General features: G+C 38.3%; 1 long non-coding RNA gene across 1 annotated transcript; it reads left to right on the top strand.

The window, feature by feature from the left end:
* The first annotated feature begins 30 nt into the window (after window positions 1-30).
* Window positions 31-17809, top strand: LOC116216493. Its single transcript, XR_004159349.1, has 2 exons — window positions 31-6031; window positions 12025-17809. It is a non-coding gene; the product is annotated as an uncharacterized LOC116216493 (long non-coding RNA).
* Window positions 17810-22406: the final 4597 nt, after the last annotated feature.

Genomic DNA, 22406 nt, shown 5'->3' with positions numbered 1-22406 from the left:
ACCTGGCCTTGAACACCTCCAGGGATGGGGCATTCACAACCTCTCTGGGCAGATTTAAATAATAAAACTTCAGTATCAATATTGCATTTACCTCTAGAAGGATAACTAAACACTTTTTCCATCAAATTAGTTTAAGACAAGAAACTTTACAGTGAACTCATTTCCAGTACTAGTTTTGGAGTATAAATTATCCCAACACAGTGGTTTCCAGAATTTGTTTTCTTAGTTTCTCTTGTCTTATCTCCCACATTTCTCTGTAGGCCAAGGACATCATTCTTTTAATACAGTGCTTTGCTGAGGAGAACTAGCTATCTGTTGATAGATCAGGCATATTGGGGTGCATTCAGGTCACTGGAACACTGGGATGTTATTTGGGAAGGCAGTTCTGCAACTTGTCCCTTGTTTGTTCTGTGTCAAGGGAGCATTATTTTAAGAAATATCAAGGGAAGTTAAGGTGACTCCTAGAGCTTCGTGAAGGCTGGTCTGCTGTATCTGTAGGGTTTTTAGTAGAACCAACAACTAAACAGCTTGCAAAGTTCAATTTGCAAACTTGAGTCAGCTGTGAGATAGGACAGATTCTTTCCACCAGATTATTTGTGATATAAGAATACTGGCATCATCATGCAACCAAACGTCTGCTGTAGTTCTTAAAGACTGTTAATCATCAATTAAACTGCACCAAAAGAGTGTTTTCTTAAGTCAGCTCTTTATGAAGAAAAGGTCAGTAGTAGTTTTATGTCCTTTTGTTGATATGTTATAAATGTATTATTGTAGAAGTCTACTTGATAGTAGGTAGTTCATAGTATGTTGATAACGCAAACTGTCTGCAAGCTTCAGTCATTTCCTCAACCTACTGTAACAGCAGAATTTATTTTACTTGTCTTGATAATGCTTGTGCAGTTAGGAGTTCCAGATCACTGGAGACTGAAGTACTGTGATACATAGATTATTTATAAGTTGATCTTTTCTGTCTTTTAAGCTGTATGTGGAGGATGGAATTCATTTGAGGAATCCTACTTTTAAATAGTAGAGTATCAAGTTGGGTGTAGAAGGACTAAATGTGAGATTGTTTGCATGTGGAAAAGATGTTTGATGGTAAGTACAGCCAACTAATGCTAATTCTCTTGCACTTAATTGGAGCATAAGATTGTTGACTGTGGGACTGTGTAAAGACAATGAGTTTTGGTCTGTTACTGATGGAAGGTATATTTTATACAATGAATAGAATTTGGTATTTGCAGCCTTTACTTTAGTGTACCATAGGTCCCATTGTGCAACTGAACTTCTGCTTCACTATTTCTCCAGAACACGTGTTGTAGAAATGATAGGGTTAATGCTCATTATTCTGGTGCTGGTTACATTTGAATTCTTCAAACTGAGAGGCAGATCACAAACTCCACATGAAATTGACCTTTTAAAACTGATTTCCTAGAGTAGTTTCTTGATGTTTTTACTACTTATCCATTGAGTTATTATGGTTTCCACAGGCTGCTTCTTGAGGTGCAACTGTTCTGTAAAATCAAGTAGGAATTTGTAGCTGGTTACTAAAAATGAAGAATAAAAGCAATGGGTTTGTCTGAACTGAGCATGACAGAAGTCCTATGAGAAGGTTTTTTGTTTTTCTTACAGGCACGTTATTGTTGTTCATGTGTAAGTATGTGGGAAAGAGTTGGTATGGTTAAAGTTACTTCTCTTAGGTTGTTTTCTTCCTAGTTTTGTGGTTCATTTGTGTTGGAGAGAGTCCTTCCTTTTAATGCATTTTTGTTCTCTAGGGAAGTGCACTTTAAATCTAGATAAAAGCTAATTTATCATGTAGAACCTCGAGACTTAATGATGTTTCTGTGTGGGAGCTCCTCTCTGGGTTTGGCTTGAATCTTGTGGGCAGATTTTACCACAGACCTGTACCTTTCATCTAATGAAGTAATTGTTGTCTGTCTGTTAATAACCAGCTACCTTGGTTAGTGGATTTTGCAAATACTTTTTAAGAATTCCATTGTTCAGAAATCTGTTGCACTGCCAAGTTCTCCAAGGGAGGTTTTGTCTTAGGTGCTGTAGATGCTTTGGAATACTGAGGAATGTTTCTGTTTGGTTTTGTGTTGTTTTGATTTGCCTTCTGCCTCTCCTAAAGGTCAGAATGCTTTCTGAACTGATCTGTACTATCTGCATACCAGCAGGTGGAGCATTGGTAGCACAAGATGGGCTTCTGTCACTTAGTTCAGGTGTCTGGGAGGAAAATAGTTCCTTCAGCATTTTAGAATCTCCATGCAGGTGGAAGCTGCTGAGTGTTTGGCATTAACGTGTAGCATTAACAAAAAATGTTGAAGGACAATTTTCAGACTTGCAGGAGGGGTGAACTTGGATGCAGAGAGCAAAAGGCAGCTTGGTGTTTCTCTGCTTTTTTTTTTTTTTTCAAATGCCAGTTACCTGCTGTGAGGCGTGGAATTATTGAAGCTACATCTAAATGACTGTGAAGCTTTTAAGGGAACAGAATTTTGCCATGTTTGGGGGGGCTTTGTTTGCTGCAGAGTGAGAAGAGGTTCATGTTGTGGTTTCACAGGTCACCTGCATTGATTTGAAGTTGTGTTGCCACCAAAACAGACATTCCTGCCCTACAGTTGCTTCCTGCCAGTGCCAGGGACTGCCCTGCCATCCAGTAACTGAGACCACCTGCCTGCAGAAAACTGATCTTTTTTTTTTCCCCTCACTAGGATTAGTTTGCAGCTAAATATAGTGGTTGGGTCCCAGTAACTTGCATCATATTTTTATCAAATTCCTGTAAGGATGGAAGAAGCAAGAATCCCTCAGCCAGAAGTGAGGACAAGCAGGGCTACTGTTCTCCTACCCTACTCTTCCTATGATCAATCTAAATCACTCTGAAATCACTGTGTAAGTACTACAGCAGTCTTTTCATGTCTTTGGAAAGGTCCCTTATGATAATGATGCCAGCCTAAAGATAATGATGATAAACAAGATTTAATACCTCTGAGTGAAGCTCATATTACAGAGTTGTCTTTTGAGGTGTGACCAAGATCTCAACTGCATGGAATTTTTGCATTCATACATTAGTCTGTATTTTTCAGACATACCGAGATGTCAAGTGTTTGGGTTCTGTGACTTAAAATTTAGCTAGTAAATATGGTCTCAGGATTGACTTTGGAATGACTTTACATCATTATCTGCAGAACACCTGTTGCTGGAAGTTGTGCAGTGGCATTCTTTGTTGCTGATTCTGCTTTTTCTCCTAAATATATTTATCTATTTTCCTGTTCAGTTTGTTTCATGTGAAAAGCAGAAAGAAGGAAGATGAATCTTCATTCATACTCCATAAAGTACTTAGGGTACTTTGCCAAACTGAAGTTGGGAATATTTTCTAACAGATCTCCCACAATTTTTGGAAATTCTGCTTGGAACAGTATTGGGTGTAATTTGGCAATGCAAGTTTAGAATGTTTTTTGTGACATGGTGGACGTTAATACGAACCTTGGAATGGGCCTGTACACTTCCAGCTTCTTGGAAAAAGTGCTGCTTAATGAAACCTTAAGGTGTTACTTCAGTTTGTATTGCAGCTCTGTCTTAAGTCTTACAACTTCAGAAAAGATTTCCTGCCCAGGTGTTTCTCCTGCCTCATTTATTCTCATTGGATATATCACTAAACTTGCAGAATAACTGAAAGACCACTTAGGAGATTACATGGTTTAGTAGGGAAATGGTGGTGGTAGGTGGACAGTTGAGCTAGATGATCTTGGAGGTCTCTTCCGACCTTGGTGATTGAGGAACCACTTCTGCTCCAAAGTTTCCCAACTGCTTGTTTATTGGTTTAATTCTGTTTATCAGTAAAGCTCTGTACTTGTACTGTGACAAAAGAGCAGTTTGGTGGGTCATAGAGTAAGTCTCCTGCATTTTGTTTATTATGGTTTGAAAAGCCATATTTAGAGTTGATGGGAAATAAGATTTAGTAGGCAAAGCAGAGAGCAGAAATCTGAAGTTTGTCCTTAAACGTAAAGATTTCTTGCATGTTGCTGAAGAGTCCTTCTTCAAAGTACTCTTGTGGGAGACATCCTACATCCATTTCAAATTGAAGACAGCTTCTACAAAACTCGAAGTGAAGATATCTTTCATGCTGTCTACTCTCAAAGATGCTGGTGTAAAATAGGAATCTGGAGGGGTTTTTTGAAGAGCACTGCTCGTGATGTATGAAGGTGACCCACAAACTCTCACTGTAGTAACGATTGCCTTTTCTTTTAATAGTCCAGCAGCTAACTGCTACATTGTTCCAAGTAAGGAAATATGAATCAAAACCAACAGATCCACTCCTCCCATATTTACAGACTAGGAAGTCTGTTTTGCTGCTTTGAGTAAGAAACTATATATGGAGGTGGCTTGATGCTACAGCAAATGTTGTTTGAGAGGCTATGAAAATAGTAGCTTTCTAAAGATATTTGTCAGATCTTTTGCGCAATTGACTTGAGAATATGAGGAAATATTTTCAAAACTAACTGTTTTGCCAGTGGGTTGTGTCTCTTTCCAGTTACTGTCCTGAAAACTGATTTTCTGATTTTTTCCTGATAGCAACTTGGTGAAATCTTACATTTTGGAAATGTTTTAAGAGTTATTGATTTATTTATTTGCTGTTGCATCATTTTTGTTTTGCGTTTGATATTGATGGTTGAGCAAATGCTGTGATGACATGCTGTCCTTGTGTGGATGTTTCCTTTGGGGATGGCAGGCTGTGTACACGTACTTAAAAGAATGGGCCTGTAGCTTATTACTGCACAACAAAACTTTTTTTATGCACACTTATATGATGTCCATGACTTGCATGCTTGCTGGGTTGTGTTTATTTTTTGTGGGTAATTCAGAAGTTGTATATATTTTACTGGGACCAAGGTTAAGATTCAGAGTCTTGCACAGATCACTGATGTCCTTCAAGGTTTAATTGTGATGAAGGAGTTGAGCTTGCACTTCACACCATAAGGAGAAGTTGTTATAACACTGCACTTCCACCAAAGTCTGCTTCCTTCAGTAACAATCTCAGATTCTGCTTATTGAAATTGTGCATGTGAGAATTTGTCATATCTGTGACTCAACGGGTTAAAATATGTTCACACAGAGCTGCACTTAGAACTGTTGTATTGTGTTCCCTTTAGATCTCTTGGTGGCCTGGCCCAACTTGTGTATTTCCTTACCAGCTTCTCTAGTAGTAGAGTAACTTGGTGTAGTCTTAATTGTGTTGCTGATCTTAACTGAGCATCCAAAGTGCTTTTGGTCAGCAGGTCATCAGTAGGACTCTGTGGTATTGATGACTCATTGGAGTTCTCAATTTGTTTCCAGCAGCATTACAGAGGACTACTTATGGCAGCTGGTATCACCAGAGAATTATAATGTCAAATGGGAGTGAATAGTCATTAAATGAAGCATTCTAAATGTGTTATCCTTCTGGAGTGTGCTACATCAGACTGGGCTGATACTCAGTCAAAAAAGGGGGGGGTGCATCTCAGGTCTTGATTTCTATTTATTTGTTTTAGGGAAGGTTTTTCCATTTGCTCTTGATCATTTTTGAGTCAACAGGTAGGAAGGACTTCAGTGTTTTGCCCTGAAAAACACTAGATGTGTTTTTCAAGCACATCCAGTGCCTGATAGACTTTCTGGCTTTAAATTTAAGAATTTATTTCAGATTAACTTCTTATGAGTAGAGCTCATCTGATATTATTCCAGAGAACATCTGTTGAAGGTATTCTGTATCCTATTTCTTGTCAAGTCCTAGGGTTGGTTTTGCCCTCTTGCGTCTTCCTTCTGCTCCCCTTAAAAGAAATGATCAGATTAATTTCTTCATGTTCAGTAGTGTGAACTTTCTTTATGTGTTTCAGATTGAATATAAGATGCAGATGATCCTCCAAGGAAGCTTTTTCTCAAAAAACAAACAAAAAAACCTAGCTCATTTTCTGAAGACAACTTTGTCAGTTGAACTAGAGATGCTTCTTACCTTGACTGAAAAAGCAGACTATGGGCACAAACTGGAAGACTCCTCAAGGTAAAATAGAAACATGTCATGTGGGGGTATCTGTATCCTATATAAAATGATTTGTTTTAATACTTTGTAATAAGGTGTCTCTAGGACTCTACCCATAGATCAGGCAACCTGAATCACAGAATCACAGATGGCCAGGGTTGGAAGGGACCTCAAGGATCATGAATCTCCAACCCCCCTGCGTCATGCAGGGCAAAACCTGGTTTTGGTGCAGCTTTTCCAAGGAATAAGACTAAAATTCCTTTCCTGTAAGAGAGACCAAAAGAGAGAGTTGAATAGAGGAAGCTATAAAATCAGATCTATTTAGTGCAGGCAGCAATATTTGAGTTAAATGTTAAACTCACTGAGTTTGTATAATCAACATAGACACCTCTGAAGAGGTAATATTACTGTGAGAACAAAGAAGGGCATCAGCTATTTATGTAACATCAGGCCTAATATGTAGGATGTATTTCTATTTCTTCTTAATTTGGAGTTCCAGGTATTCATTCATCTTTCTCTTGAGGTCAGTGCACTTTGATGTATTTCCCCTGCTGAAAAAGCAAAAATTGCAGAGCATATATGGCTGTACATTATATAGCAGCAATCTGTTAGAAGCTGTTCTCAGAGAAAACAAAAATATAGCTAAGGATGCTAATACTCTTTCTTCCTTTTCCTGTACTGATTGCAGGTAAGCCTGCTGGTGGGAGTTTTTATGAGGGTAATACATTATGATAAATTGTTAGTGACAGATGGATTTATTTATTTTTTAACTTAGCTTACTTCTAAAGCAAAATGATCTGGATTAGCCACTTCCTGCCCCCCAAAGTGGCTGCAGAACTTCTCAGGTTACCTGAATTAAAGACTTAATTTGGCTCAGTAAGTTACTCTATCAGGGTGAGAGCCAAGAAGGTGTTTTATAAATGCGTGACTTCTTCATGCTGAGCAGTGTTGTTCAGCCAAAGGGAAGAGGAAACTCAGGGGGGAGTCTCTAATTGCTGCTTTCACTTACCTAATGGATCCTGAGAAGAAACCAGATCGTTCTTGGTGTTGCACAGTGAAAGGGTGAGAAGCACTGGACAAAAGTTGCCGCAGAGGAAATTCAAGTTAGGAGTAAGGCAGGAAAAAAAAAGGCCTGTGAGACTACTCAGAATGTGACTAGATGGCTCAGAGAAGCTATGAAAAATCCTTGCTTGGGGATGCTCAGATTTTGAGTGGAAAAGACTTTGTGCTTTGAGCAGGGAGTTTGCTGTAGGTGATTTCCAGAGGACTTTCCAGAGATCACTTCCACTGTAAGATGTTTTGGTTTCCATTCGGTGATTAGTTCAAGATTTTTCTTCACCAAGAAGGCTTATCGTTGTTCTAAGCTGTCTTTCTGATCTTCTGTGGTAATCACTTTTCATGTCTCATTTGTTAACATTATGCTTGCTGGAGTCAGAAATGGTGTCTGTGGAGACGGTGCTTTTGTAAAGCATGTATTAACTGAAGGGCTCTGACTGCATGTCTGTTTTACTGTGTCTAAGTAAGGACTTCCAAAAGTGAAACTAACTTTGAAGGTTCTCTTGCAGTGCTGTTTCTGGTGTTGTCTTTTTCAGCGTCAGTTAGTTTTATGTATTTACAGTTCACAGCACTAATATTGAGCAGAATATTTTGGAGCAAAGTGAGCTAAGAAGTTGAAGGCAGATTGTATTCTCTGAAAGAGAAAAAATCTAGGGTGTGAACTTTGGTGCAGATGTGCAACCTAATGGTGTATTCAATTTCTGCCTACTGTTCCTTTGTTTTAAATTGCTTATTTAAAAGTATAAAAACACCCTTCCCTTGTGTTCGACCCCCAGCTTTCTCTGTGCTCAGTATACTCCAATTAATACTGAGATGATTTAGATTGCAGGTGAATACGTACCTGCTTTTTCATAGGCTGTGGAGAAGGAAAGTGAGCAGTCTTTGTATTTGCTACTCCTGTATATTTTTGGGAATTAATGCAAGAAGTGAATAGGGGCAACTCTGTCTTGCATGCTGTGTCTGTTCTTGAGCTTGTTAGATTGCAGTAATTCTCTCTGATGCAGTTCTGGGTTTATAGTCTATTTTTTTTTTTTTACCTATTAAACCTCCGTTCTTTGAAACGAGTGAATCATGGGGCAGTGTGTAGGACAGCTTTTTTCTTCCTTATGCTTTGTCACAGGAGACTAAACTTACAGTTTTATTCTAACTTAGCTCCCCAAGATATGCAGAGCATATGGGTGGATACTGTTCTTAATCAGGATCTGAACTTTATTTTGGCTCGTACCATCATTGTTTTGTTGTTTATTCTCCTCCTCTGGTAAGATGAGAACAGTATTTTATGACAAAAGCATTCAGTTGATTGGTTTTCTGTAATGGTTATGTATGACATTTGCATCCTCACTGAAATTTGGTCTTAGATATGTTAATAGTGTACTATTTTTACCCATTCCCATGCATTCTTAAAATATGAGATGCTGTTTTTCTGACAGCTCAATTTAAAAAATCTTTTTACTTCTTACACAGTGAGACTATCAGTTTTAGTGTTTGTACTTATGTATATATTTAGTGTATCCTTCGAGTATTTGATGAGAGCTTATAAGCAGGAAGGAGAGTGTATTTTTTTTTTTTTTTTACACTGTCTGATAGTGATAGCTCAAGGGAGAATGGCTCTAAACTAAAGGAGGGCAGATTTAGGTTAGATGTTAGGAATAAAATTCCTTTCTCAGAGGATGGTAGGGCACAGGAACAGGTTGCCCACAGAAGTTGTGGCTACCCCATTCTGGGGTTGTTCAAGGCTGGGTTGGATGGGGCCCTGGCAGCCTGATCTGGTGGGTGGTAACCCTGCCCATGGCATGGAGTTGGAGCTTGGTTATCTTTAAGTTCCTTCCAATGTAAGCCATTCTGTGATTATAAGAAGCAGAGTGTGTAGTTTCGTGAAAATATACAGGGAATGCAGTTCTAAAACTACATACGTGTGCTTCCTACTTTATCATAGTTCATTGTGCACTGTATACTTTTAATGCTAAAATGAAACACTGGCTGTTAAAAGATGAGATTCTTCCCCCACACTAGGACAGATTGTATTCTGTCTGAATCTGTGGGACATTAATGCTGTTGAAATTGAGTTGGACTATTTGAGAGCTGAAAGCTGTGGCACTTTAAATGCAGCACTGATTCAGACACTGTGTTTTACTCGGAGCAAATAACTTAATGTCTAATATTCAGTTATGTTCTGGTCAATCAACACAACTTAAAATAATTGGAGCAGTAGTGAGGATCTGCTTTAATTCTTTTTCAGTTAGTTATTTGTGTGTGAGAACTGAGACTTTGAATTCATTGAGTAACTGTAATCATGCTGATCATGGAATGAGGCTGTCTTAAGATGTGGGAAGAAAAGAAGGAAGAAGCTCTGTTTAGCTTCCTTGTTCCCCTGCATCTTCCTTTCCCTTCTTGCTTTCCTTCTTCCTGTCTTATTTAAATTTCTGATCACGATGCAGTCCAAGCTCAGTATGACTGATTAAAATAATCTGTGGCACTTGGGAAAACTGCAATACCTCTCTGTGACCTGTGTGGCTTGGGTTTGGAAACTGTGAGAGAGCACAAACTTCAGGTATCAGGTAGTGCCCTTTTTGTCAGTGTTAAAGCTCGTGGTGATTCCCTTCTACTGACATCTTAAGGCTTGTTGAGAAATGACAGATTGGTAAATATTGTGTGTCAGGAGTAGTTTATGTAGTTCAAAGATTCACATGGTTTCTTCATGTTTTCTGTATGTGGAATTTGAAGGGGAACTCACGCTGCAAGTAATGCTTCATTCATCGTTGTTCTTTAACAAATACAGTTAACAGCATTAATGCAGGCCAGCAATCAATGTTCTTCTGTTTATAGTGACATTAGAATAAGTCCTGCTTCTGTGCTTTTAAGCTATAGCAGAATTGAAGGACAGAGCCTTTAACAACAGCTGGAGTGTGCTGTCTTTTTATATTAGTTTGTAAAAAGTAAAAGTGTTCAGGAGAACAGCAGAAGATGCTTTATCTTCAGTTTTCATAAAAGAACTTTTATGGAGGCTCTATCCTTCACAAATATAGTAGCACAAAATTGTGTTGCAGATATATTAACACTGTACTTGGACGGAGCTGAAAACTTAACTCCTCCATATTAGATGCTGTTTTATCAAATGTCCAATCCCAGCACAACAAAAGACTTCAATGTCATTTATATTGGTTGTTTTGTGGTGATTTGAGTGTTAAAATGAAGCTGAAGGGAGTGTCCTCTCTTTACGCAGGTGACATTGTGATAACCTTCATTACTTCCTTAAGGAGGAAGTGTTAAAGGAGAGCAGCATAAGAAATGGTTCACTGCAGCATAATGCTTAGCAGCCTAATTAGTTGAATACCATGTGCCTACCTCTGCATGAAATAACCCATTTCTTCGCGAGGTAAAATAGGAAATTTCAGTTTTGGAACAGCCTGAAGAGGCCTTTGTTGGAAATGTCCACTGGCTTTTTAACTATTTATTCTCAAATAATGAAGGTCAGCATGGTATCCATAGAGACTGCATGCAGCTTCCTCATTAATCTTGGCAAACTCCTGTAATAACTACTTTCACTTACTACTAACAAGTGTTCACGTTTCAGAAGGAAACGTTTATTGGAAAACTGTATGAGGTTGACATTCTGTAACTGAGAGATCTTGTATGTGTAGTTTTTCTTTAAACTCTGTTAGAATTTCCCTTTACAAGTTGCCTTGGAGGCCTGAACAGCATCAGAACAAGCAACTTTAAATTGCAGGAGTCTGCGTATTTCCTGGAAGCAGAAAACTACTTACTGGCTAAGCATTTTCTTTCTGAAAGGATAAACAATGATAAACAAGGATAAATCTGTCTGCTTTCTGCTCTATTAGTAAAAGGAATGTTTTCTGCTGCAAACTAGAAGATAAAGGCACTTAAGTGTTATGTGAATATGATCAAGCCAGAATGACAGGATTTAAAAAAATAACCTCATAGATTCTCCACCTCCTTTTTTTTTTCTTCTTTTTCTTTAACAAAGAATGGGAGAACTTTTGCATCACCAGAACACCACTGAAGTCCTTTGGATTGATTGTCAGGTTATTTCTGTGCAGAAGATTCCAATCAGAGCATTGATATGAAGCAACTAAATGAGTACTGTATGTCTAATGATGACTTTGATCTAAACTAAATTCTTTACTCTTCGATAGTATGTTGTCATTCCAATATTTTTCATATTGGAAGCGTTCTTTTAAGTGAGAGGAAAGAAGTTGACTGCATCAGAACAGAATGCAGTCTTGTGGGAATTCTGGTACTGAGTTGCTGAAAAGGGAAAGTAAAATGGTTCCATCCCGAGGCTGTTACTGTTTTATTCCCACTTGACCCTTTTAATGTTTACCCCAGGATTAATCTATGTATATATGTATATATATGTGTGTGTGTGTGTGTGTGTGTGTATGTGTGTGTGTGTGTGTGTGTATATATATATATATGTAGGGAGAGGGAGAGTGTAACAGAGCCTTAAACTGATTAGTTATTGTGATGCTGAGAAATATACATATTTTTTTCATAATTGTGCCAGGTCTGTTTCTAAGATTTCTTTCATCATGAGTTTTCCTGTTCTTGTGTTTAACTTTGTACATACTTATTTAGAAACATAAGTACCTGTGAAAGAGTAGATCGTATGGATGCTTAGAATGGAACTCCATTTATTTTTGAGAGTTCTGGTAATGAAGGTATAGGAAAATAAAACATATAAATTTATATATGTGTATATATAAATGTATTTGAACCTGAAGAGTTTGAAAAATGTGTATTTAAAAATTAAGTACATATATTCTTATGTCTTGCATTTAGAAACATTAAATATGTGTTAAATCTAGAATTGTGGTGTTTTTAGATCAGTATTTGCTTTAAGTGAAACTGAGATTTTCTTCAGAATTAGTTGAATGGTATCTGATTGGAATGTCATAGAAATGAGTCATAAATCTTTTTATTTTCCCCCTCCCCTAAAGGTGATGGACTGCTTTGTACTGCTGGACAGCTGCAGTGATGTGTAGTAGTCTGTTGCTGTAAACATCCCCGACTGGAAGCTGTAGCAGCTCGAGCTTTCAGTCAGATGTTTGCTGCACCTGGCTATACCTGGACAGCACCAGGAGGAAAAGATGTCTAAACCTGCATCTGTAGAGACAGATTTAGTAGTTTCTGTAGACACCCTGGACTGCCTCCAAGTGAGTTGACTTTATTTTTATTAATACTGCTAGTATGATTGATTACAGGCTAATCTGTAACAGGATGGAGATACAAAGGTATTGCATATATGTCACTCAGAACTGAATTCTCTGCTGCTTTATAGTATGAGCTACAGAACTATGGGATGTAACAGCAAGCAGTGTCTAATTTCTTGTACAAATGTGCATAAACAAATCTTTTTTAATGGCATCTGTTACTAACCTGTAGAAAAACGATTAAATATTGTTGAATACTTAGCAAATATTTTATTTGCTGTGCCTTGCTTTTTCTTTCTGAAATTCCATGTTCTGTTTCTCCTATGGGTGGGTGGTGCTCTCATTGTTTGTAAGCTGGATGTTACCCAAGGCCAAAATAAAGGTTAAAAAAGATTGCATGGGATGTATTTTTGTAGTAAAACACTGCCAAATGTGTACAGTTGTTTGTGGTACAGTCAGCTTGCTTTGTACTACCATTAACAGATTATTTTTCACATGAAAAACAGCTTTTGAAAGTACTTTTTCAGAGTTCTCTTCGCTAATTCTCAAAGTAATCACCTCATTGAGAACAGCTCTCAGCAAAACAACTTCAGTACTTTCCACTCTTCTCAGTGAGGGATCTAGGAAGTGTGTTCTGCAGATGTAATTTTCTTGACCTTTATTTGTAAAGGATGGGAGCAGAATAGTCTAAAGGAGTGAATTCTACTGTTGTTTGAGTAGTAAGCGTTCTTGCATTACCTTAGCTTTCCAGTCTTCCACCTCTGAAAATGCTGGCTTTTGAATGTCAAGGAATGTGAAGCTAAATTTTATGTTCAGCTTATTTGATAATATGGTAATATAGATTAAAAGGGTTAGCTAGATCTAATTTCCCTGCAGGAATTCTGTCGATTACATGCAAAGATACAGATACTTAGAAAAATAAAATTTCTGATTTCTTGAAAGTGAGGATCCCTTAGGCCTGGGAAAGATAGACTGCAAGTATTGCGGAGGGCAGTGATTCTCGAGCATGTCATGAATGGCCACCAGTGAACCGAGGACAGCCATTCTTCTGGGGCAGGTGCGTGACTGTAAATACAGAGCTGCTGTGATGTGGATCCCCTGTCTGCTGGCACAGCAGTGTGTGGTGATAGAAGGTTCTGAAGTTACAGATAGCACTGCTGCAATGATCTGTTTTCAGAGTAGTTCACACACAATACAGTTTCTGTTAAACATTCTCTTAAATATGATGTTTGGCTTGTGTACATCTTCAAATTTGGAAAGAGAAACACAAGCAGGATTTACAAATCCTTCTTCCTTTTTAAAGGAGATCACAAATGGTAGTCATTTTTTCCAGATGTTCTTCGCTGTAAATGCTTGGCATTCCATAGTTCTACATGCTACTTGGACTTAGAAGAAATGAAGTGTTGCCTGTTAACATTCTTCACTGCATGATCAAAGTAAACGTTATCTCGTAGTTAATCTTGTAGTCATTTTTGTTAGTGCTGTCTTTTCACATGCTAGATAAGAGTAGTCATGTGCAGTTCATCAGCTCAGTCTTGTGGAATTTTATTTATGTGCTAGTATTTAATACCCATACTCAAACACAGCCATCATACTTCTTTACATGAAAGCCAACTGAAGTGGTTTGTAATGATGGGAAATAAATAAATCCACATTGTGTTTTTACATTACATTTATGTTTGGGATTTTCTTGCTGAGAGTTTGAAAAGCCAGGATCTCTGCTTTCTGCATGTGAAATACAAACTTCTGAACACATCTCAAACATTTGTGCTTGCAAATGAAGAAGGCGGAGTCTTTCCAGGTTTATGTGTTCACATAATGATTTAAGTTGAATCACTGAATTTTAGGAATGGAAGAGGCAGATTTGACGTGTCAGCCTAATCATCAGCAAAGCTGATTACCTTATGTTGTTAATGTGATGGCTGCAACTATTGCTTATGATAGAAGGAGGAGACGTAAATCAATTTCTACTGCTGTGTGATGCAGTAACATCATAGTGGAGGCAGATACCTAAAGGAGGAGGTTGCTAATCCAGAGGCTGGCAGTGGAGTTGTGAACGTGCTGCTAATTCTGGTTGTCTGTCGTGTCTAGTGCAAGTAGGAATGGACATGCAGACGCTTGGAAGTAGGGTGGAATACCAAGATCCCTGCTTGCTGAGGAAGTGGAGTGCTTATGAAGATGCATGTTTAGAGTCTGAATTAGTTGCCTGTGGTTTTCCTTCTAGTGGTTTTTATGACCACTTAGCAGCAACACATCAAACTCTTCAGTACTTTCAGGCTGGCCTGCATGAAGGTCTCCCCTTGTTGTGAACTTGCAGCTGCGTTCACTAGAAATGCTTGAGCTCATGGTTTTTTCTTCATACAAAGAACCAACTGTTAAGTGCTTAGAAGGCTTCCACCAGCCTTTGTGTATGAAGAGAAATCTGCATCTGTGGTTCCTTCTCCCCAGTAAATCTGCAAAACACCTGCTCAGACAAGAGCTTTGAGAAGGCTGATGAAGTTTATAAAGCGTTTTTTTTTCCTGGATCGCTAATGTTTTAGTTATTCAAGGCTTTAGATGCCAAGTAAGCCGCACATTTAAAATCTAAAATAAGTGTTGAAGCTTAATTGATAGTGTTCTGTTCTCTCACTATTGAAATGACTCATCTTTCTGAGTAACAATTTGTGTGGAGAAAACTAAGAAGATTGAAACAGCAGGGAAAGAACCTTGGAAGCAGTTTTAGAATGGGAGTTAGTTTAGGAAAATGTAGTGCAACTACAAGCAAATGTAGCAATAAAAGCTGTAAAATTGAGTGTATAAAGGAAACTGCTGAAATTTTTGGTACCACAGGAGCTGAATTTTAGCACAAATACCATTTGAGAAGCACATCCTCGAGGACTCTGTCCCAGTTTGTATGACCCTGTTGATGTCCCATTTGTATTTTGGTATTCAGTAGCAATTCTGATAATGATTTGCATTTGAGGTTTTTAGAAGGTGCCTACTCTAAGCGTCAAAAATCTTGGCAGGTAAGTGCAACAGAGATATTGAACTCCATGGGCTGTGGGAATTGTTTTATTCTGTTTTTTATCCTGTTATCTTTATAGTATTAGAGACTGTACAAATACATTACTGTATTCTGATATTTATAAGGTTAAATGTTAAAAAAAACAGTGCTCCAACTTTACATCAGTAAGGTTTAATAACTGTTGCAAATGCCTTCTGAGTAGAATAAGCTGTAGCATGCACAGTGTATTGAAATATGTCTGTGCCGATTCATTTTTGGATATCTTGAAAGCCAATGCTGTATTTATATTGTTAAGCTAACTTTTAGTTCCTGTAAACATCCTACACTCAGCTATAACAAGTGGTAGGGCTGGGGGGTGGATGTTTACTTCAACTGACTTGGAAAGGCAGCTTTCCTGAATGATCAAGTGACATTTTGGCAAGAACGGAATGCTATATTTCAGTAGTATTTAAATAAACTTATTGTACTCTTCTTTCTGCTGTATTTCCATAAATATCTTAATGCATGATTATTGTAAAGCAGTCTTTAACTGCTAAAATGTGTATCATTTTGATTGCAAATAAACTGTGATCCTGTATCTTTGTCTTGAAAACTGCATTCTGGTGTCCTCAGCTCCCCTAGGATACGCTCCTGACAGGAAAATACCCAGAATCTATTACTGAACGTTCAGTGTGCAGTAGCCATCTCTTATTTATGATCAACTTCTTCAGTGTCAGAGGAAGAGTGGATATGTTGGATTATGGTAAATAGAAATAATAATATGAAATATTTAAGTGGTAGAACAATTCTGTTAGGTTTGGTAGCTAACAAAATGAAAAATGTCTTGCTTTGATTTGGAAGACTTGGATAGAAGAACGTGGATCTTTAGCTTTCCATTTAACTCGTTTTACATTATGTCTTGTGATTGGATCCCATTCCTATTAGTGGTGGATGTATTGTTAAATGAAATAGAGCTCCAGCATTTTGGGAATAGGAAATACTAGATTTAACTATTCAAAAAAGAGCTCAAGAATGGTTTTGTTTAGGCAGAAGAATGAAGGACATGGGATGCACTGTTGGGAAGTATAATCTGCTTTCCTGAGGATCACTTCGAAAATTCATTTCCTTTAATATTAGGCTGTGACTCCTGATCCGTGATGTATTTCCTACTTAAGGCAAACAGATGAAAATTACCAAGAGGATTTTTCTCTTTTAAGATGCAGAAGCATATTTTTGTTATATTTTTTCTTGTATTTATTATGTTTTGCTGTGCTGCTTACTTTTGTTTCCAAGCTGAAGAAGTCTTTTTTAATCAGAAGTCCTGGGCAGATCTGAAAAAATATATGGCACTGCAATCAATTGCATGCAAAAGAATGCATCAGAAGTTCTGTATTTGCACAGAACTTCATTGTGCGAGTAGTGCAGTATAATCACACACTACTGTGTATGTGCTTGCATGGTTTAAAAACTTTTTTTTTATGAACCAATGTCACTTGTTCAGTTGGTGCAGAGCTCTGAGTTTTCCAGTTGAGGTGAGCCAGGGAAGCCTTAGGGATGTAAGTTGTCTTCTTCAGAAGAGATCCTGTGATGAAGGGGAAGCTTACCTACAGAACAATCTGCATATTTTTCTATTTTTTTCTCCAGTTAAATGCCCCATGGCATTGGTAACTTCACTCCATTGCTAATGGAGATGCTTCTTTCCATCTGGCTGGCATGACAAGCAGCCATGCTGATGTAGCCGTGGCATAGTGCTGTAAGGTTCAACAGCAAGAAGGAATTCTCAAATCAACATTACCACCAATCATAAGGTGCAAAGACTCCTTTCAGCAGCACCATTTGTCTGGAAATAAGAGCTATTGTGGGGTAGCGAATAAGCAGTGTGAGCAGACTGGGTGTTTAAGTGGGGTTTCAGTGAGTTTAAATGCACTTGAGATGTAAAATTCATGTTACAAATAGGTACAAAACAGTAGTCTTAGTCTTTTATTACAGGAAAATCTTGACTTTCTGGCATGAGTGTTACAGGAGAAAAATGTTAAACGGTGAAATTGGTGAACAGCCTGTTGAAAGTTTAAGATTTAATATATGCTTTTTGGGAGTATTTTGGATTTGCAATAGTCTGAATTCTGTAGCGGTCTGGGAAGCAGCTGAAGTGTAGCTGTTCCTTGGATAAATGCAAAAAGTCAGACTTCTAACCTAGAATACTTCTAAAGATTCTAAGCATAACAGCACCGAATTTAAAACTTCTGAAGCATGCTCATTTTTCATCCATTGCGTCAGTGATTTTTGGACAGATAAGTCTCAGTCCCATGGCCCCAGTGATGGCATAAAGCAGGGTTGGGTAAATAGCTGGAAGAGGCCACGGTGTGTGTGATTTATACCATGGTCCGGAAGTTCTGCTTAGATATGGTGGCAGAGGTAAGTTGTGCAGCATCAGTCAACAAATCTACCTCAAAGAACACAGGCACTGCTAATGTATTTTTTTGTTGCTTTTGAAAACATGCATTTACTCTTGTATTTAATTCTTCCTGGTTTTGTTTCCCTGATGGTAAAAATCCAAACTTATTTCAATAAAAGTATGTTGATACTGATTTTTCTTGTCTGTTTTGTTCACTAAGGTTTTGCTTCTAGTAATTGTGTACCCCTAACCAGCTATGCCAGTTCTGGCCAGCTTTGTTTATGTTTTAAAGCTTTTCTTTTGTGTGAAGTTAATAAAAACCACTTAATATTCCATGTGATCCTATAGTAGTTGAGTGTTAGCAATGGGAGTCTTAACTCATGTGGGAGTCTCTTCAGACAGTCTGGGAATGCATGCTGTCAGCTCAGTCTGTCACCCATAACGTGTATGTTTAAAGGAGGAGAGCCTGACCCAAGAAAGCAGTGCATGGGCTCTGCATGCATCATGAAGGAAATGCAGTTTATGTCAGTTGGGAACATTTGTTATCTGATAACATCTTTTTTTTTTGAGAGAAATAATTTCCTGTAAACAATATGGCTTTATCTAAGGCATCTGCCAGTTTAATAATGTGAAAAATTATTTTTCCAAACATTGCACAAGCCTTATCTCCCTGACAAAGAAAGGGAGGTGGTGAGGATGAAAGATGCTTTGTGAGCTGAACTCTGTTTACTTAAGGTTATGGAAAACTTGCTGAAAGTGTGTACTTTGAATGCATGACTTAGTGCAGTTTTTAAACCCATTTTCCCCAGTATTACTGAACAAGTAGAACTGACTTGTACCAGGTAATAGAAAATATATTGTTTTCGAGATGTTTCACACTTCAAAATCTAAGGAATATGTAAGCTGGTAAATCTCTCTTACCCTGGATTCTAATTCAGAATTAACAGGAGATGGTATAGCTGAATGTGATTTCATGAAATAGGACGTTTTTGCAGACTGTATGAGGTCTTTTTGTATACTACTTAACTGTACTTGAGCTGTTGAAGGTTGTTTCCTTACTCCTACTTAGATTTGCTAAGGCCAAATTCAAGAAAACAAAAATAACACAGATCTTTAAATGTGCAGCAATATTCTCCAGAAAAGTTACTTCCAGGTAGGAAGCCTGGGGAAGGAGCAGCTCTAAAATTTAGAGTTGAACTTTCCAAGAAGACTGCACGCAGAATAGCAGTTTGAATTGAAGGGACATTGCACAACTGGATTTGAGATTTTCTAGCCAGCTGCTCAACTCTTAGTAGCAGTCCTTAAATTATGGCTGTGGAGTAATAACAGAAGTACTACTTTAGATACTAAGTTCCATGCAGGACTGCTTGCCATTGCACCTGTGTAAATAAACAGTATAATTTAGAGGTTGTGATGGCTAATGTCATCTGTAATGCAAATTAACAAGATTTTAAAACTAGTTTGGGGGATGTTTTTTTTTTTTTAAGTTAAGAGTCAAATAAGTTGTTTTATCAAACACACATCAGGAAGCGTTCAGAAGATGCTTAGCTTTGGCTGATGAAACTGTTCCACATTTTCAATAACTGGACAAACTCCTGTTGTCTGTAAGGGAATTATGCATAAATTGAGTTTATACTTAACTACCCTATGTATGCAAAACTGCTGAAGCCACCTCAGGAGAATACTGGAGGTTAAACAGAGGTATGTGGGACAGCTTTCTTTGCCAGTTTCCACAGTACATAACCACTGTTTATGAGTAAGCACAAGAAGAGGTTATTCTGTGAATAGTATTTGAACATGAAGAGCACATAGGTCGAGTAGTGCTTGTGAGATTCTACATAATCATTTGATTCTTCTATAGGGAACAGCTTTTTACTGATGATTTTGTTTCTTTGGTGCATCAGTCTGAGTTACACTGCAGAGCTGCTGCGGCCCAGTGAGGTTTGTTGTAAGAACGCCTTCATCTCTGAGGGGCTGCACAGCTTCAGGCTGCCTTGACTTAGATTTGATATCCTTACTTCTGGAGATATTGGGTTATGATTGTCAAAATTACAGAAGTGAATGGGGGTGAGTATATTCAAATGGTTTTCTGATTTTTGGGGATTATAAAGTAACTGGGTGTTTAAGTAGCTTTGAAAATAGCATTTCCAAAGTCAGCATGAAAATACTGTTTTTATGCTACTGGAGCCTTCATCATTGGGTGGTGGTGTTCTGACTTTTCTCAAAGACAGGAAAATATTAAGCAAAAAGAAGTACTGTAAGTACTGCTCTATCATTCCTGCTTTTAAACACATAGGTGTACACTGTGCCACCATGTAGAGTGGAAGTGGGGTAGGCTCTGTCTGCACGTTTCTTTTAAACTAAGTTATGAAAAAAAAAAAGCCAAAAATATCCCCCTCTTTCCCAACCCCCCAAGTAAATGCTCCATACCCAAATTTAGACCCTATAATTATTATTTAGGAAATTACAGCAACGTATGCAAGCAGCCCACCTGTGTAATGTCATTTGTTTACTGCCACTGTTCAGAGCAAACTGCTGTTTGGAGTCGCTCCCAAACATCTGTTAGAAGAGAACTCGTTAACCTTAGGAGCTTTAATTAAAGTTTTGTGTCAAGTCTGATGAAGTTATTTTTGTTTTTTTGGTTTTTTTTTTTCATTGGGTTTAGGTGCTGCTCTGAGACAGCTGTTGTCACACTGAGCAGTACGTATGGACGCTGCCTCTTTAATGCCTTACTGTAAGCAGGGTGGGCTGAGGAGCTTTTCACTTGGTTATTTATATTCATCCTGCTCTGCAGGAATTCCAGCAGCAACGTGACATCTCCCACATATGCTTACATCTATGGCTCTGGCTCCCTCCTGCTGGAAAACAAAGTGAAGTTTTGTGAGGTATCAATGTTAATTCTCTAGGTTATCACTTTTATTGATATTATCTCAATATGTTTTACATTTATCACGTAGTATTACATAGATGCTATATTACATATATTATTACTTTTAGGAACTTAACCTCAAAGTTGAGATGTTGTGTCATAAAGAATGTGTATACATAGCAGCTGTACAAATCAAGCTCTAGTTTGGGTAATTCATAGAATCATAGAACGGCCTGGGTTGAAAAGGACCACAATGATCATGTAGTTTCAAGCCCCTGCTATGTGCAGGGTCGCCAACCATCAGACCAGGCTGCCCAGAGCCACATCCAGCCTGGCCTTGAATGCCTCCAGGGATGGGGCATCCACAACCTCCTCAGGCAACCTGTTCCAGTGCATCAAATTGCAGGATTCTGCTGATAAGAAGTGTTGTACTCCTTCAGCTGAAGGAGCAGTAGGTCATGGAGGGCCTGAATGTCTGTTCCTGGGTGGCAGTGGCATGAGAGGTTTGCGTGGTGCCAATCTCTGACCTTTCACTGATGGCTTTGTACTGAGTCTGTTACAGATGTGTCCTGTCTGCATAGAAACCACAAAGTGTATGAAGGTTCTGCTGGGTCCTCAGAAGGATTTCCTGCAGTGCATCAAGTTGGGAAGGAACTTCTTCACAATGAGGGTGACGAAGCACTGGAACAGGCTGCCCAGGGAGGCTGTGGGTTCTCCTTCTCTATTCAAGACCCACCTGTGTAGCCTGCTGCAGGGGCCTGCCTTGCAGGGAGGCTGGACTAGTTGATCTCTGGAGGTCCTTTCCAGTCTCTACAATTCTGTGCTTTGAAAATGATAGAGTACTGAACTTCCCTGATTATTTTATTTGTTTGTTTGAGCTGCTATAGAAAAGCAGGTAAATGAGGTCGCATTATAGTTGCAGACCCACAGAATATCTCAAGTTGGAAGGGACCCATGGATCACCAAGTCCAACCAAATTAATGTCTTCCAACACCCTGTCTCAGTGATAGCTCACATCTATTCTTTGGATATGTTGATTGTTTTCACTGCAGGATAACAGATTGATGAATTAGCCTTTATTCAGCAGTTGTTGTGTCTGAAGGCCATGTTCTGATCTGTTACATCTGGATGACTGATTCCTAAAATATCTCCCTTTATTTCTCATTAATGTTGGTGAGACTAGAAGCAGGCTTATATCAGAATGTAATTGGAGGAACTAAATACGTGCAGATGTAACATGATATAAAGCACATGCAGTGTGCACATAATTACTTAAGCGGGTTTAACTATAAAGATTTGCAAAATTTACAGCTAAAATATGTCAGGAATGACTAATTTATTAACATAGCTTCCCAGTATGAACATGAAAATTGAACTCTTATTTTTTATCTGGATGTTTCAGAAACTGTGATACAAAAATAAAACCCCCAAACCCTTGATGTGATGTACTAATGAAAGTAGACTGAGCAGATGGTTTATACGGACTGTACTCCATATATTATGCAACTGTGCTGTTCTTTCAGGGAAAGACAAATGGGGCAGAAAGATATATAGCTACTTTTAAAGCCTAACTTTCATTTACTGCCAAAACAGAAAAAGTCCAGGAGAACGCTCCTTAAATAGAAGAAATATTCAGGTGTGTGAGTGACAAAACATATTTTTTTTCTTCTTACCATCTAACCTGAGTAATTATCTCTTGGCAGCATTCACATTAAAAGCTTCTTCAGTGTGTTGAATTTGTATGAGAAAAAGAAAAATCATAGAATCATACAATGGTTTGGGTTGGGAGGGACCACAAAGACCATCAAGTTCCAACCCCCTTTGCTGCAGGCAGGGTTGCCAACCACTAGACCAGGCTGCCCAAGGCCCCATCCCACCTGGCCAAGGATGGGACATCCACAACCTCTCTGGGCAGCCTGTGC

Source organism: Meleagris gallopavo, chromosome 3, assembly GCF_000146605.3.
Source record: "Meleagris gallopavo isolate NT-WF06-2002-E0010 breed Aviagen turkey brand Nicholas breeding stock chromosome 3, Turkey_5.1, whole genome shotgun sequence".
Lineage (NCBI taxonomy): Eukaryota > Metazoa > Chordata > Aves > Galliformes > Phasianidae > Meleagris > Meleagris gallopavo.
The sequence above is the reverse complement of the archived record's forward strand: the minus strand, read 5'-3'. Positions and strand labels throughout refer to the sequence as shown.